Source organism: Neocloeon triangulifer, unplaced genomic scaffold (assembly GCF_031216515.1).
Source record: "Neocloeon triangulifer isolate White Clay Creek 2 clone unplaced genomic scaffold, ASM3121651v1 ptg000017l, whole genome shotgun sequence".
In the NCBI taxonomy this organism is placed as follows: Eukaryota; Metazoa; Arthropoda; class Insecta; order Ephemeroptera; family Baetidae; genus Neocloeon; species Neocloeon triangulifer.
This window is the reverse complement of record NW_026775559.1, coordinates 8,113,061-8,127,976: the sequence shown is the minus strand read 5'-3', so window position 1 is coordinate 8,127,976 and position 14,916 is coordinate 8,113,061. Positions and strand designations below refer to the sequence as shown.

General features: G+C 37.9%; 1 protein-coding gene across 16 annotated transcripts in view; it reads right to left on the bottom strand.

The window, feature by feature from the left end:
• LOC132203426 (protein unc-13 homolog B) overlaps nt 1-14,916 on the bottom strand; it is a 170,268-nt gene that overhangs the window by 52,085 nt on the left and 103,267 nt on the right. For 11 of the 16 annotated variants that reach the window (XM_059631209.1, XM_059631218.1, XM_059631219.1 and 8 more), the window contains exon 1: nt 6,265-6,427. The exons of the other annotated variants lie outside the window; for them this stretch is intronic. The gene's annotated coding sequence lies outside the window, so the exon portion shown is untranslated. Of the gene's footprint in view, nt 1-6,264; nt 6,428-14,916 lie in introns of those variants that run through there. 16 annotated transcript variants of the gene reach the window in all.

Here is a 14,916-nt window from a genome sequence, read left to right as displayed (position 1 = left end):
ACCATCGATTCCTTCAGTGGGTATTGGCTGACGACATTGAATAGCTGCCGCAAGCCTGGCCGGTTTTGCTTTTTCCACCTCCTTTTCTTTTTTTTCTATTTTCCTCTTGCCGGGCAAATCCGCAGCCTAATCGGTCCGCTCGGCCAAGCACTTGCAGAAGAAATACAATGTGTATCCTCTATCTGGAGCCAGAGCAGCAACGTCATTTGATTGAGCCGTAAAAATCATCCAGCTGGACAAAGCCGGGCTTCTCGCGAGGGGCCTGTAAATATAACGGAATTCCAGCCCGCTGCCTGAATTATGGCTTAGCCGATTTTGGCGCAGAGAGTTCCATCGATTTCGGCTCAGCCGCGCGTAATGAATAACAAGCTCGGAATTTGCTTAATTAATGGCGCTCGGCTCGGATCAGCCCTTGTATATTGTGTTGTGCTAAGAAGAAGCCGTTGAGTTTATTTTCGGCTCAGCCGCATCAAACAAGAGTGTATCCGTTGCCAACGGAGTTGCTTCCTGCCCCTTGTGGTTTAACGATTTATTTTTGGTGTTTGGTGATTTTGTCCTGAATAAATTTGACACCAAATTTTTAATCTATAATTTGATTTTGTATTTTCATAATCATTCCATCCACTTGTAAAAAATATATTCTATTTTTTTAATCTGCCAAAAAAAATTATCAACAAAAAATTAATATTTTACCAATAATGCAATTTAAAATACGATATTAGGATTGGCTTACCTCAAATATATCAAATTGCATTTGATTTCAAAGGTTATAGTGAGAGTGTGGAATAAATTATTTGTATCGGTCTGCCGCATGGCCAAAATTTAGCATTTGGAAATTTCCAAATGATCTTTTTTGGCATATTTTCGAGCGAGTTGCGTGACTTGCATGAAAATCACGCCGCTTTAGACACGGCTGGAGCACGCGGCAAATTGAAAGCGTGCCAACTTGCGATAAGTGAACCAACAGAAAATAGCCATGATAAATTCATTGCCACTTTGCGGCATCCGCTTTCAAGAGCAGTGTCAAGAGGAGATTAAATTTTAACTCCGGAAAATATCATTCTGTAGCCATTAAAAGGATCGGAAACCTTCCCAGCTGAATTTATATTTGATTCCATTCTATGTATAAAAGATGATTCTGCTATTGGAATTTAAAAAGATTTGTTTTAAAAATTCAAGGGGGCTTTATTCATTCTTATGTGAAATTCATCACTCGGAACTTTAATCATATAAATAATTCATGATCATAAATCATAACTGAGGCTAAAATTAGATATTCATAAAGTTCCCATCGTGTTAGTCTATTGAATGGAAGAGTCACGAGACTGGCAATAATTCCGATCATGTTTTAAAAATTGATGTGCTCGCAATAATGGATCGCGAAGCAGACAATTCGTCAAATTGATTGGCCATTCGATTAATCCCCGTGGCGGCTAAATTTAATTCGCACGCACTTGACGTCAAAAGCCGCCCGATTCGAGACTCGGTCCACCCGGCCGTGTCATGTTGACGCGTTTTATTATTACGGAGACATCGATTTTCCAGTCGGGAAAAGGCAAAAAGATAAAAAGAGTCTAGACCAATAATAATGCTCGAATGCGTGAAATTCCCGAATGTAAACAGAGCGCGCTTCTTGCTGTTGGATAGGGGCTGCCCTCTGTAATACCCACCAGGATTATATTTATGATGATGAACAGTTTTCTCGCCGAGTGGATCCATCTCCCTAAGGCTGCGTGATAAATGCCTTTCATGAGCGCGGCGATTTATATTTGCCAGGGATGTTGTGTGACGGATTTTCAAAGAGGCTTGACTGGAAAATGAGACGAGGGTACATAAAATATGACCGTGCGAATTATTGCATTTGTCGCATGTGAAAAATTGAAAAAATTGAATGTCGCGAATTTTTTTTCTAAGAAACTTTTAGTAGAATTTGCATATCAGGGAAACTTGAGAATTCATATTGCAAATGTTTGTTCACCGAAAGAAATCTTTCTCTTTCCTGCTTTCTCAGAGAAACTTTTTACAAAAGCAATTTCGTGGTGCTATTTTTCCACTTGAGGGCGTTCGGACAAAAAGCAGCGCCGCAGTTCGTAAATCAGCGGCGCACATTGTTGGACCGCAAGCAATTGTTGGCCGCACTCCAGCACCCATGTGTTGATACATCTGATTAGCTACGTACATTTGATCATGTGCGGACCAGCATTATGCACGTGTGTTATCGCGAGCCTGGCATCTGCCTTTCAATTAGGAGCACAACAAGAGCAGAGGCCGCTAATTAAACTACCGCGATTAGCTGCAGCTAATTACGTTTTGTTCGTTTCCGGCTTTCTGATAAATTAGATTGTCAGCTCGATTGCGATATTGAATTATATTCAGTGTCGATTTATTTTAAGAATACAATTTCTTATGATTTATTTGAGACGTATTTCTAATGCATGAATAAATTAAATAATTTACTTCACTGCATTTTATTAACATAAAATTTCCAGGATTTAGGCATATAAATGTGTTAAAAAAAAAACACTTTTATATTGTAATATTAAAATAATTTAGCATCCTCATTTGTTTTAAATGGCATTTAGCATTTACTAAAATTTAAGTGTTATTAAGTATTCAAAAAAATAAACCGATCAATATTTTCACTATTTTAAAAAAAAAAACCAAAACATTTTTAAGATTTTTTAAAAAATTAATTTTAAAGTTTTTGCAAGATGTTTTATATAAATTATTTTGATGGTTGTCAGTTTTAGATCAATTTTTGTATTTATTCATTTCAGATAAGCGCCGCATAACATGAGATTCGTGTGAGCTCAATAACAATTTGTTTTATTGTAGTTTGATAATTCGCTTTTGTGTCTTATAACTTATTCAATCAAATAACGAGTAATTTTAAGTTTATATAAATGTTTATAGATAATAAAAGTTGTTGACAAATTCATGGTTTAAATATTTACAAAAAATAGAAGCATGAAAATACATTAAATAAAAAACTTTTTTTAAAGATATTTTGAATTATGGAGTGAATAATTAATTAATTAATTAAAAAGATTTGCTTGCAGAAATTAATAAAGGAGGTCAAACGGATTATTTAACTTCATTTCTGAAATCGATATAATATGTAAGTATTGTAAGTAGGCCAACATTATTAATTGTAATTATTTAGAATCGTCATAAGAGAAGTTACGAGTGCAAATCTCGAGAGTTGTTCCGTTGTGAAATCCTTATTCAAATGCGTTTTGCACGAACGCGCACTTGACACCGTTTGCCGCTAAACACAGTCATTCAGCGGCGCAATTTGTGTCTCGTTTTTCCGCTCGACGCAAATAATCTCCTCAACGAGAGAGGCCTGGAATTATATTGCCATGATTAACAACACAAACGTCGCGAGAAAGCCGGCCATAAATCTGCACCAACGACTCGCGCGCACGTCCATTAGCCTCACATAATTGCACTCCTCAGAGTTAGTCCTCATTACCAATGCACTCTGCATAAAGCCCTTTATTGTGCACTTGGTCCGGCCAGGGCTAACGGCGAAATGGCACGCGACTCGATTCGCGCCCCCTAATTGAATTAATGAATCGGATTTCGCTGCCCTCGGTCGGCGACTCGACGTTTGACCTGCCCCCGTGTGTGCCGCGCGCCAAACACAAACATGGCCGCCGCCGCTGCCTTTCCGCTGACCTGTCAACTTCAACCTTGCGCGAAAATCGATGGAGGCGCCGAAAATAATAATAACACACACACTCTCTCTCTCACACAAACCTGTGGCGGGATCTGAATGTTTGCGCTTTTTCGAGGGACAGAGCCTCCTGCTGCGGTTCACACGGACCGCTTTTCCATTGTTATTTTTTAGGAAAACCTTTTTTCGTGATAGGCGCCTATTCGAAAATTTTCGATTAAATATGCTAAAAGTTGCTCATAACTAAGCCTAATAAAATGCTAATTTGGAATTAAAAATGTAACAGGAGAAAGAGTAAAAAAAATTGTTTTGCTTTATAAATGGGCTTTCAGGTGATTTTTTTAGGTGATATTTGACTGGCAATTTAAATTTTTTTTCCAATTAATTTCAGATTTGAGAGTAAAATATTTTATTAACTGATTAACTAAATTTAGGCTTAAATATAATTATATTATAATGTTTTCATAAATTTCTTGATATTTTCAAAAAATATTAGTTAAGTTAGGAACCTCAGAAAAATGGGGTATCACTTTGAAATCCTGTTTTTTTTCTGTTTTTTTTTTTTTTGTAGGATTTTCATTTTTGCCTTTGTTGACTCTAATTTTTATTTGCTTTACAAAAATGAGGAAAAATTGGCACAGACAGTCAAGACGAGAGATGAATTTATTATGGAGTTTCTCTTACAGGTAGACGTGACCTGACGACGGAAATGTTGACTTTTTGCAAAACTTTTTCAGTGGAAAGTTTCGGGCCAAGTGTAAGTAAGACGTTGAAAGAGATCTTTCCTTGGGCGGATTTTCCATTCAGAGGCAAAAGCTCTTCGTGCGCTTTTAGAGTTTTTTGGGGAAAATTGCATTAAACCAGACAGCTTGAAGGAACTATACTTTTTACTTTTATACCCCAAATTTAAATTACCTTCTTTCTACATTGCCTGGCACGGAATGTCGGAAAAATAAAAAGATTCCATTTCTCGCGAGCTGTCACGATCGTTCTTTCAAACGCACGCAATAAAGGGTTGCGCACGAAAAAATTACCGAAATTGCTCTGTGACCGATTCGCCCTTTATTTCTCTTTTTGTGTCCAGCTGCGCTCGAGTTGCTTTGGTCGCTCACAACAAAAAGGTAACTTCTTAACAAATGTCGACAGTCGATGTGACAGCCAGACTAATGCATTATATTGTCAAACGCGCTGCTGCTGCCACGGTGTATTACGTACTCGACGTGCGGCAATAAATTGCTTTTTAATCCTGTACGCCGCAAATATTGGCGAGATCCGATCGGCCGCCCATAATTGCACTTTATGAGCTCGATAAAAATGGTATGCGACGAGCAGAGAAGGACCTCCCGCTGGAGTTGTAATTTTGGAAGTTCACTGCCTTCGTCTTAATTGAGAAACTTTGAAGAACAGTTCTCGAGCTCAAAATATCAGGTGCTACTTTATTATGAAAGTTCTCATTTCCCCTACTGCTGTGGATATTTTGGGCTTGGAACTCAAGATTCAGAAGTTAATGTAAAATTTGCTAATTGCTATTCTGAAAATTTTAAATAGAAATAAAATTAAAAAATCACGAGATTATTAATAGAGTAGGTAATATGTTTTCAATTAAATGTTATTTTCAGCCTTCACTTCAATTTGTCAAGTGGCACTTTTCTAGAAAATAACTTGTTAATGGTAAGTAGAAATCAAGTTTATAAATAACTTTTCCCTCTTCTTTCAGCAAGTTTTTTTTATCTTTACGTTGCTTGTTAAATTAATAAGTACGTCCTCATTACTGAAATGAAGAGGAAAACTACTCCACTGTTTTGGTAGAAATTTTAAGTAATTAACGTTAAAATTTGTGTAGAAAGTAATGATAATTATTTGTAATAATAACTGGGCTTTTCGTGTTCCACGAGATCAATGCTTTGACAGAGAACTAGAAATTCAACTCTTGAATTTAATAAATATGATATGAGAAGCAGGCTTAATTATCATTTTGTAGTTTTAAAAGTGTAAATTGCAGTTAAGATTTATACTTAAAAGGTCTTTCTCATGATATTTTATGTTTAACGATGGAAATTTGTAGTAGTTTTATGAGTAATTATTTTTAAAATTTAAAGATTTTTCATAAAGTAAAATGTTTTACAATATCACCTTCCCGAAATATAATATCATTTTTAATTTCTCACAATGGATTGATTTTACTTCCTTTCTTCTATCGCTGAAACTCTACTTTTCCAGCACAGCATAAAAGCAACAGTTGCACTTGATAATTCCCCACCATTATTACACAGTTACGGTGAAAATCTATTGTGAAAATATCAATATCGATAATGCAAAACGCGTATACCACCAGCCGAGAGAGCTAAATTGCATATTAATTAGCGGCGAAATCCACCCTAGCCTGGTTTATTAATAATTTCCCGAAGGGGTGCACTACTATATACACCCCTTGGATCGAACTTTTGGACTTTGGTGAAAAACGTCTAGTAAGTCTCACGCGCGGCTACATTAAATAAGTAATTCGTTTGGCGCGTGCTCTTGCGTGGTGGTCGGCGGCGGAGGCGGGGAGCCGCCCCCGCACGCCGAACTCCACCTTTGTCTACCTGGCGGAGGTGGCAGGAAGGTCAGGGTAAATCCAGCGAGCAGTCGATTCAGCAGCAGGCGGGCACCATCACACGCGTTCACACTGGCACTGGGAATATCACTCACTGGGCCAAAATGCGGTTGCTTGCAGGGAGAACAGCTAGGCAGGAAAAGCAAGCCTGGTGCAAGTCGGACCGCCACTGGTTGGCGAGGAGCGCGGCGGTGCCGAGGCAGGGCCACGGCGCCGTCGGCCCCGCGCAGTCTATTGATCCCGCGCGTGCCACCCCGGCGCATGCAGCTCCATTCTACACCGCCAGCGCCTACAATACTACATTTAATATTAAAAAACAAGCGCCCGCCGAGCCTTATTTTTTCATCTCGCGTTTCTCTAGTACCAACTGCCGCTTTTCGAGGGCTGCCTCCGATTGCCCCGCGATTCAATCCTGATGGCATAAATAAGCCCCTCTTTTTTTTGTCCCCAATTTCGCGTTTTGCCACTTTCTGTTATTATTCAGAGCTCGAATTTAGAATTCAAAAGGTTTTTTTTTGTTCGCAGAGGAAGAAGATTTTTGACGGAAAAATGCGTCGCGCCTGCCAAGATGTTGCTTTGAGTGTGACGTAATGTGCTCTGGTACGTGATGCTCATCCGCCACCACACTGTCGGCCTTGAACTTTAAAAATCAATTCGAATTCCAACGTCATGTGGAGGGCAGTCACTGATGTAAAGATTATTTTAAAAATCTTAAAGATTTTATATGTAATAATGCTAGTTGTAAACCCTTTGTTCTCTTTTTTTCCAATTTATAATTTCTGTAATGACCGAGAAGAATAAATAATAATATACACATTATAAAAAACAAATAATTAAAGCATTAAATTGATAGCTACTCAAAATAATTTAATCAATTTACATTACATTCAAATTCAAGCCTGATAGTATGACGTGTCGATTAATTTAAAAATTATTACTTTTTATTTAAAGGGAACTTATATCATTATTCAAACGTTTTCCTCGGCTATTCTAAAATATAAAAATTTGTAAAATTATTTAAAATAATTTTTATATTTCAAACGAAAACAAAATTGAAAATTAAAATTTTTAAATTAATAAATAATCTTTTATAATTTAGAATATAAGTTTTTTTAAACATTTTGTTTTGCTATTTAAGCACGCATTTGAACTTATGTTTTTTTCGTTTTTCATGTCACTAACATGAAACCCTACAGAGAGAAACATTTACGTCAACAGTTTTCCAAACAAAAAAAAAGAGAGATTTCAATCTGCTTTGATTGAAAGCGGTTCTCGGAACACTCGTGGTCTGAACCTGGATGCAATTAATTTATTTATCATTTCGTTCTGATTAAATGTTAATGGCAGGCAGAAAACAAAATATGTTGAAACGTTTCCAAACAGAATTGGTGATAATTCCATTCCTAGAAATCGTGATTTGAGTTTGGTGACCTGCAAAGCAGAAAGATTCTGCAAAATCAACGCAAATAGCAATGAATTTCCTCTTTTCCACGTTAATTGCGGCACGAGGAGGAAATCTCCAGCCGAGCGGAGAAAAGTCCCACTCGGGTGGCGCCGCAAAACAGAGCATTAAATAATTCAACTGAGCGAGCACTCAATCAGGGAAGTTGCCGGCGGCAGCCATTCAGTCAACTACTTTTGCCACTATTTGCTCAAGCTGTGCAACTTGCGGATAAATAAATAAACACGGCGGCGCCGGCGTGTCTATTGAATATTTAGAGAATTAGCCGAGAACCAAGGAATGCAACCGTCACCTCACGCGAGGCACGCATATTTTTATTCGGGGACCCTTTCGTATAATATTTGATGATAATAATAAGACTTGTGTTTGCTCAGAGCAGGCAGGCGAGCAAACATAAATACACACAACACACGGCTGAGCGACGCTTCTAATAGGCTTACTCGAGTCTATTTATAGTGCAGAGGCACCCATTCATTTGACATTGGCCAGAATCCTGAGCCAGTTATTATCTGCAGAACGGCCCCCGCACATCCAGGATTACACCGAACGCCGCAGGCAGGGAACCAGCCTTTTTGTTCTGCCCAAATTGGACCCTAGATCAGCTGGATTGGCCAATTTACTTTAATTATGAAAACTGCACGAAACGCTTTCGCGGAGGGAGAACGACTTGAATCTTGTTATTTACGACCGTTCCACACCCTCATTGTTTCTGGCAAAGCAGTATTCTGTTTACATTCTAATTCTAGCAAATTATTATGGACGTAAATTGGCCGCCGTTTAATTTTTTGTTATCGATATAAAAGTTTCCCTCTTTTTCTTCTCCTCCATCAAACTTTCAGCACGTTCATTCTCGATTCATAAAAAACTTTCCCCCTCTCTTTTATATCTATCGTTGGCCGAAGTGCAAAAAGTAACTTTCCCAGAAGCTGCAAGTTGCCGAATCAATTTTGTGCGTGCAACTCGCTGGCAACGTTCCCTTGTTGCTGCCAGCGTGCGGTTTCGCCTCCTTCGGCTTATCAACCCTTTGGTGCCTCGACAGGGAGGGAGGATGATCTCATTAAAAATGTTCCTCTTGAAAGCTTGAATTATTCAGGGGCACAGCTGCCATACCGTCCAAGAGGACAGAGAGCTACTTTTTTTTCGCAGGAAATGATGTCTTTTTTATAAAAAATAAAAAATGGTTTAACGCTGAATTATTACCATTTAGTTCCTCCAGTTTTAATTTGAAAAATTTGAAATTCCTTCCCGTTTCTTGCAATTAACCGTATCGATTTTAAGATAAACAGGCGCGAGTCTCGCTCTCTCCAGAGCAAAATATCTCTCGCCTGCGAGTTTAAGGAGCAGCCGCTGGTCCATTCATCTTGGCTGCAACAGCCGCTGCGAGCCCCTTGCTATTTACGAGCTCGGCTTTTTGTTGAGCATTTGTGTCGGGCGGGTCTGCATAACTCTTTCTAATGAAGTCGGCGCGTACGTGGTCAGTGGGCAAAAGCGAGATTCCTCCACGACTCAATCGCGAGAAAAAAAAGGCGGAAACACTCGGGAAACAAAGTGCGCGTTTCTTTCCAACTGCTGCCTTTTTCAGTCGATCCGTCAATCTGTCTGCCAACAGCCGACTGAAAAATTGGCATTCGATGGTACTTTAAGTCACTTTTGTCTAGCGTAATCCGAGTCATTTATCATGTGGCGTTTCATTTGAAAAGGTTTGTCTCGCCGGGTAAATAATGGATTTGTAACATGTTTTTAGGTACAATCATTAATCTGAAGGGAATTAAATAAGCATTATAAATGAGAGATACGTGTTGGGATGGACGATAAAAAAAAGAAGCTGTTCAAGCTCAATTTATCGCCTATGACATTTTAGTGAATTCTCAAGAAAATGTAAAAAGAAATTTAAAGAAGATTTAAAAAAAAAAAATACAATAAAATTTTTCAATATATAATAACTTTTTTAAGAGTCAGCTACATTGAAATTGATGAAAATCTGAAGGTTCAAGCCCATGTAGGTCAAAGTTTTATTGTTTTAAATTTAACTCTACACAATTTTTAAAGAATTAAATTAAATTGAAGCCGGAAATATAATATATAAACCAATTACATTGAAGCAATTATGGGAATTATGACTGCAGCTGGTTGAAATTCTTGAATTATCAAAATGAATAAGATATTTTGATTGTTTTGATCAGCAAAACTGTTTCAAATCCTGGAAAAATATGAATTAATCTGAAAGTAGGTGAAGTATAAAGTTGTGGAGTTTCTAAAGGATAATTAATGAATTAAATTTGTATCTTTCAGTATTTTAATAAAAAAAAAATGTTATAGTTGCAAAAAAATGTTTTGCCTCTCTCTGGGATAACAAAACAAACATTTATTAAGGTTAAAACTTTGCTCAAATTTCAAAGCTATTTCTCAGGTCACAAACAACTTGAGCCCCTTTTGCATGTGTTCAAATGTATAAAGAGTTATTTTGGGCTTAGGCCACTTCGCGGAGCCTCAGTGACAAAGAGAACTTTTCATTTTCGCGCAGGGATTCGCTCGTCGGCGTGAAAAATGTTTCTGGGAGCATCATTTCCGCTCTCTCGTCTGGCAGTGAGTGTGCGTCGCAAAGGCAAATTAATTACGCGCCGTACAAAGCAACGGGAGTGCCACACGACGGAGATTAGCGAGCGGCGGAAAGTTGCAAAACGGAATAATTATTTATTGTGCAAGTGACACGTGACCCATAAAAACAACCCAGCAAAATAATGCCCGCGGGCCAGGCCTTGGAATCCGAGCTGCTCCTGACACTATAGCTGCGGTCGGTGCAGGGTCGCGTGCGGTCATAACATAATATTCATTTGCAACACAGCCATTGTCTCTTGCTTATCTGCAGGAGCAAGCAACATGTGTAATGGGGTCATTACCAGGACCAATTAAATTGCAGCCCCACTGAATACAAATCAGGATCGTAGCAGACGTTTTTCTCAGCTTCCGGCGGTTCTGCTCCGGATTTGACCTGAGAGCTGATCTTTCGCGAGTCGCTTCATAAATATCGACAAGACGAATGGGGCCGCGCGCGAGATGTAATATTTAACGGCCAAGGAATGCAGTTCGCGCTGGCTGGCAAGCGGGTCATAAATCTGGAGGGCTTTTTCTTCTGCGCACCCACCCGCTCAACCGCTACCCATCGGGCTAACAAGATTTTCTGTCTGCTTCATAAAATGGGATGCTTTGAAAAATCCACTAGCTCGTGATAACACTCGAGATTTAATTTGGTAATAATTTTAGCTCCGCTTCCAGTCAACATCTTTCATATTTCATAACACAGTTTTTTTATTGCAATAATTTTTTTATTATATTTAATTAAAGTTGAGGGGTTTAATTATTCCGTAGCATAAAATATAACTGGAAGGTTGAAAATGAATTTCCCATGTGACCTGAAATTTATGTTACGCCACTCACGATTTTTCAGATGCAGCTTTTTGCTAGGAAATCTTGAATTCTACAGGAGTAAGTTTTTGTGGGGTCCTTATGGCATTTGTTGGCAACAAAAAACGGAAATCTCCCGCAAAAGCTGGCAACTGGGACATTTTTTTCCTCTAAAATATTCCCATGAGTTTGCTACATAATGTTTTTTGTAACCAAAAACCTGGATTTTACCGGTCATTTAATACGCTGTAAAAAGGGCATGTCTCATAATTTCTGGATCATTTATCCAAAAATATTTTACCACAAACAAAAAATGCAACTAAAAAATAGAGTGTTGCTGAAACGTCTTTGTTTAACAAGAACTGTGTCATGTAGCAGTTTTTACTTCAATAATCAAGAGTAATCCATAAGAATAAGATTTTTGATAGTTGAACCAGAATGTTAGTTCAAAAATTGAATTTTATTATTAAAATAAATTTAGACCTTACATTTAAAAAATCAAAATTATGCTTGTAAAAATATTTTCTTTATAAAGTATAAAAATTATTATTCAAACATTCAAATATGCGCTCTGAACCAAAAACTAAAATAAACTCCAGTTCCCCGAGCAATATATCTCCGTCCGAACGGATTTAAAGGGAAATTTACTGCGCTGCACACGTGTCAGACTTCGACATCTTGGAAAAAGTGAAATTTATAATTATGCAATTCTGCCATAAATGTTTTCCTCTGCAGTGTCGTTTACTTCTTCTCACGTTGCACAAGATGGAAAGCATACAATTCCAGAGGATTTGTCAACACCCATTTGGAGTCACGCGTGCTGTTGCAATGCATTTCTGACTTTAATAAAGAAGGCCGAGGGTGGCTTGTGTGTGTGTCTGTTGAGTTTCGGCAGGGAAAGGACGTGCCGCATACTGATTCACCACCTTTGCCGCAGACACGCAACAAACTCACACAAGCATCGCATTTTGTGAAGAGAAACAAGGCAAATGTGGAGAGGAACAAACATTTTCCAAATCTATTTACACGTTCGTTGATAAACACGATAGGCGGATTTGTCTCGCCAGCGGGTCGTCGGATTTTGGGTGAGCCGGATTTAAATGCAAAAGCAAGCCAGGCATTCGATAAATGGAAAATTCCAACTCTTTTCCTTCCACGTGCCAGTCAACATTATGCAGATTAAAACTTCCCATGAAGTGCAAGATGGAGAATTTTGATTAAAAAGGCCGCTGCAGGCCGCCATATACCATCTGCAATGCTGGAATTTTTATAATTTGCATTGCACGGAGAGAGACGTGACGGAGTTTCCAACTTTCTCGCGCCAAAGAAGTTGGCTCTTTGCTTTATTGCCCTCGGCAAAGTTGAGGCGTCAGTTATCATTGACACGGATTTTAATATCAAATATTATCAAATTCTCATGAGAGGTATTAAATTAAAAAAAAAATTAAATTTGTTGATTAAAATTATTTAGTGAAATATGTTTTTTTAAGCTCGGAACATTCAGATGTTGAGAGGCTAATGAAGTTTGCGTCAGTGATCAGGAAGCAGACCTGAGGATTACCATAATTCACGTGCTAATCGCCAGTCAGACGAACATAATCTCGGCGGCGTTGCCCTTAATGAACAAACCTCGTTACTCGCCCGACAGCCTCCAAGTCTGACACGAGCGCCGAGGGATGACGCAAATCCCGGCCTTCTCAGGACTCCAGACGGATGTGCAATGCACTTCCAACTCTATTGTGCGTTTTCAAGTATGTATGAATATTCCGACTAACACTTTTGAACCTTAACCATCTCCATAAAAGTCAACAGCAGCTTAAAAAAAGTTTTTAATATGTTATATTAAATAAATTATATTAAATTAAAGGTTGACAAATATACTTCAGTTGTAAAAATAACTAAAAAAATCTATTTACTGTAAATTTTTAAATCAATTTTTGTTGTTATTTCATTCTCATAGACTAAAATAATAAATATTCCTCTGATAAATATAATGCTCATTTCAACGATATTGAAGGAAGATTAGGTTAGGATGAATTAAACAAAGTTAAATACAATTGAACTTGGAATTTGCCACTACAACATCCAGATGGTTTTTGGAGATTATGACAGTTTTAAACATAAGATCATCTGCTGGAGAAAACTAAATGTGAAAGTTAAGAATTTTATATTTTCTGCTCTCTAACTGAATTAATTTATGGTTAAAAATCCGGTTATGTGTTTCGGGTGAGTCTCTCATTCTGAGGAAGCTCAAGTTGCCCATTGTCTCGGGTAATTAGGTTATTTAGCAACAATTCTAAAAACACAAAGCGCCGTCGGCATGAGAGAGCAAATTAGGCCGTGTGCGTCTGATCCGTGCACAAAAACTTCTCCCAGAAGCGAATTAAGCAAGCGGGTCGTTGCGAATAATTTGGGCGCGGAACAAGTCAGACAAATGACCTCATCAAGAATTCCGTGGCAACGCAGAAGCTGCTTTACTTCTAGCGAGCCTAACTGATGACGGAGACGTGTCGTCGATGAAAAGAGAGAAGAGAGCACTCTGCAAAATAAATAAACCCTTCGTCCAGGGGCCAAGCGACAAAATTTGCATTTCGCTCTGAAAATGTACTATTTCACAGTTTGAAAGTTTAAACTTTGAAAATATGTTGAAATCCTGTTAGCAAACAAAACCTCTGCGTTGGGAGTTTAATTAAAAGGTATCCTTTGTGAACTAGTGCGAAGCAGATAATTAAGCGCGTGGTTTTAATTTGGGCACCTGCTCACTCGGTCTCTCTCTGCACTATACAAACAACTCTGTTTATTTTTAGGACTGGAAACGAGCCGTACGCAAACAAGCGAAATACTCGTGCACGGTTTGGGCTTTTTTCTTTTTTTGACGAGCGGTGAGGACAACAAAGCAGCTCGAGGGCCGGATTTAATAAACTTCGGTGTTCACGGTGGCGCATTTAAACGCCAGATTCCGAAATTAATTAAGGGTGCACCGACGTGAGTTTCTTTTGAGTATCCTTTTTAGCCAGCGAAATGAATTTATCACTCAGCCAGAGCCGTAATTCGTTCTGCTGCTTTTCCTTGTTTCGCAATTTAGTTAATGGATTATCTGCGCGTGCCGAGTTCTTTTGAATGAATGGGTGCAGATAGATGGATATAAACGTTGCACAGTTTTACTTAAAGTTAGATAAAAGAAAATAATTATGTAATAACTTTTAACTTATTTATTCCATTTCTTATTATGGAGAGTTAAATATAGAAAATAAACAAACGACTGATTAATTATTGGAACAATTCACAAAACCCCGTCAAATATTAATTTGTATTGCGTACATTGTCAATGTAAAAAAAATAAACGTCTTTTCGTAATGTGCAGAGATGCGGTAAGATAAAATAGAAACTAAATTGAATTCAATAGTATAATAAATATTAATGTTATAATTAAAAAATTCTTGAAAAAAATAACGATGTTTACTATCAATCATTTGTTATAAATTATAATATAGTTTATGTAAATAACAGATGATCAAGGTCTTTTGTTGCTAGTTAAACAATAGGAACTTAATTAATTAAATTGTGTGAGCGCATTTTTACACCAAATTATATTTTATAATTTCTGTTCAATTGCAGGTTGATAAAAATCTTTTGCGCAGGTCAAGAGAACCAGTCTGATTATGAGGTCAACAAGGGTAAATTATGTCTCTGGGACGCTCTTTACGCAAGCCTGTGCTTAATGAATGGCACACCAACGACTTCGCCTTGCTGCTTTTATGAATTCCTCGGCTC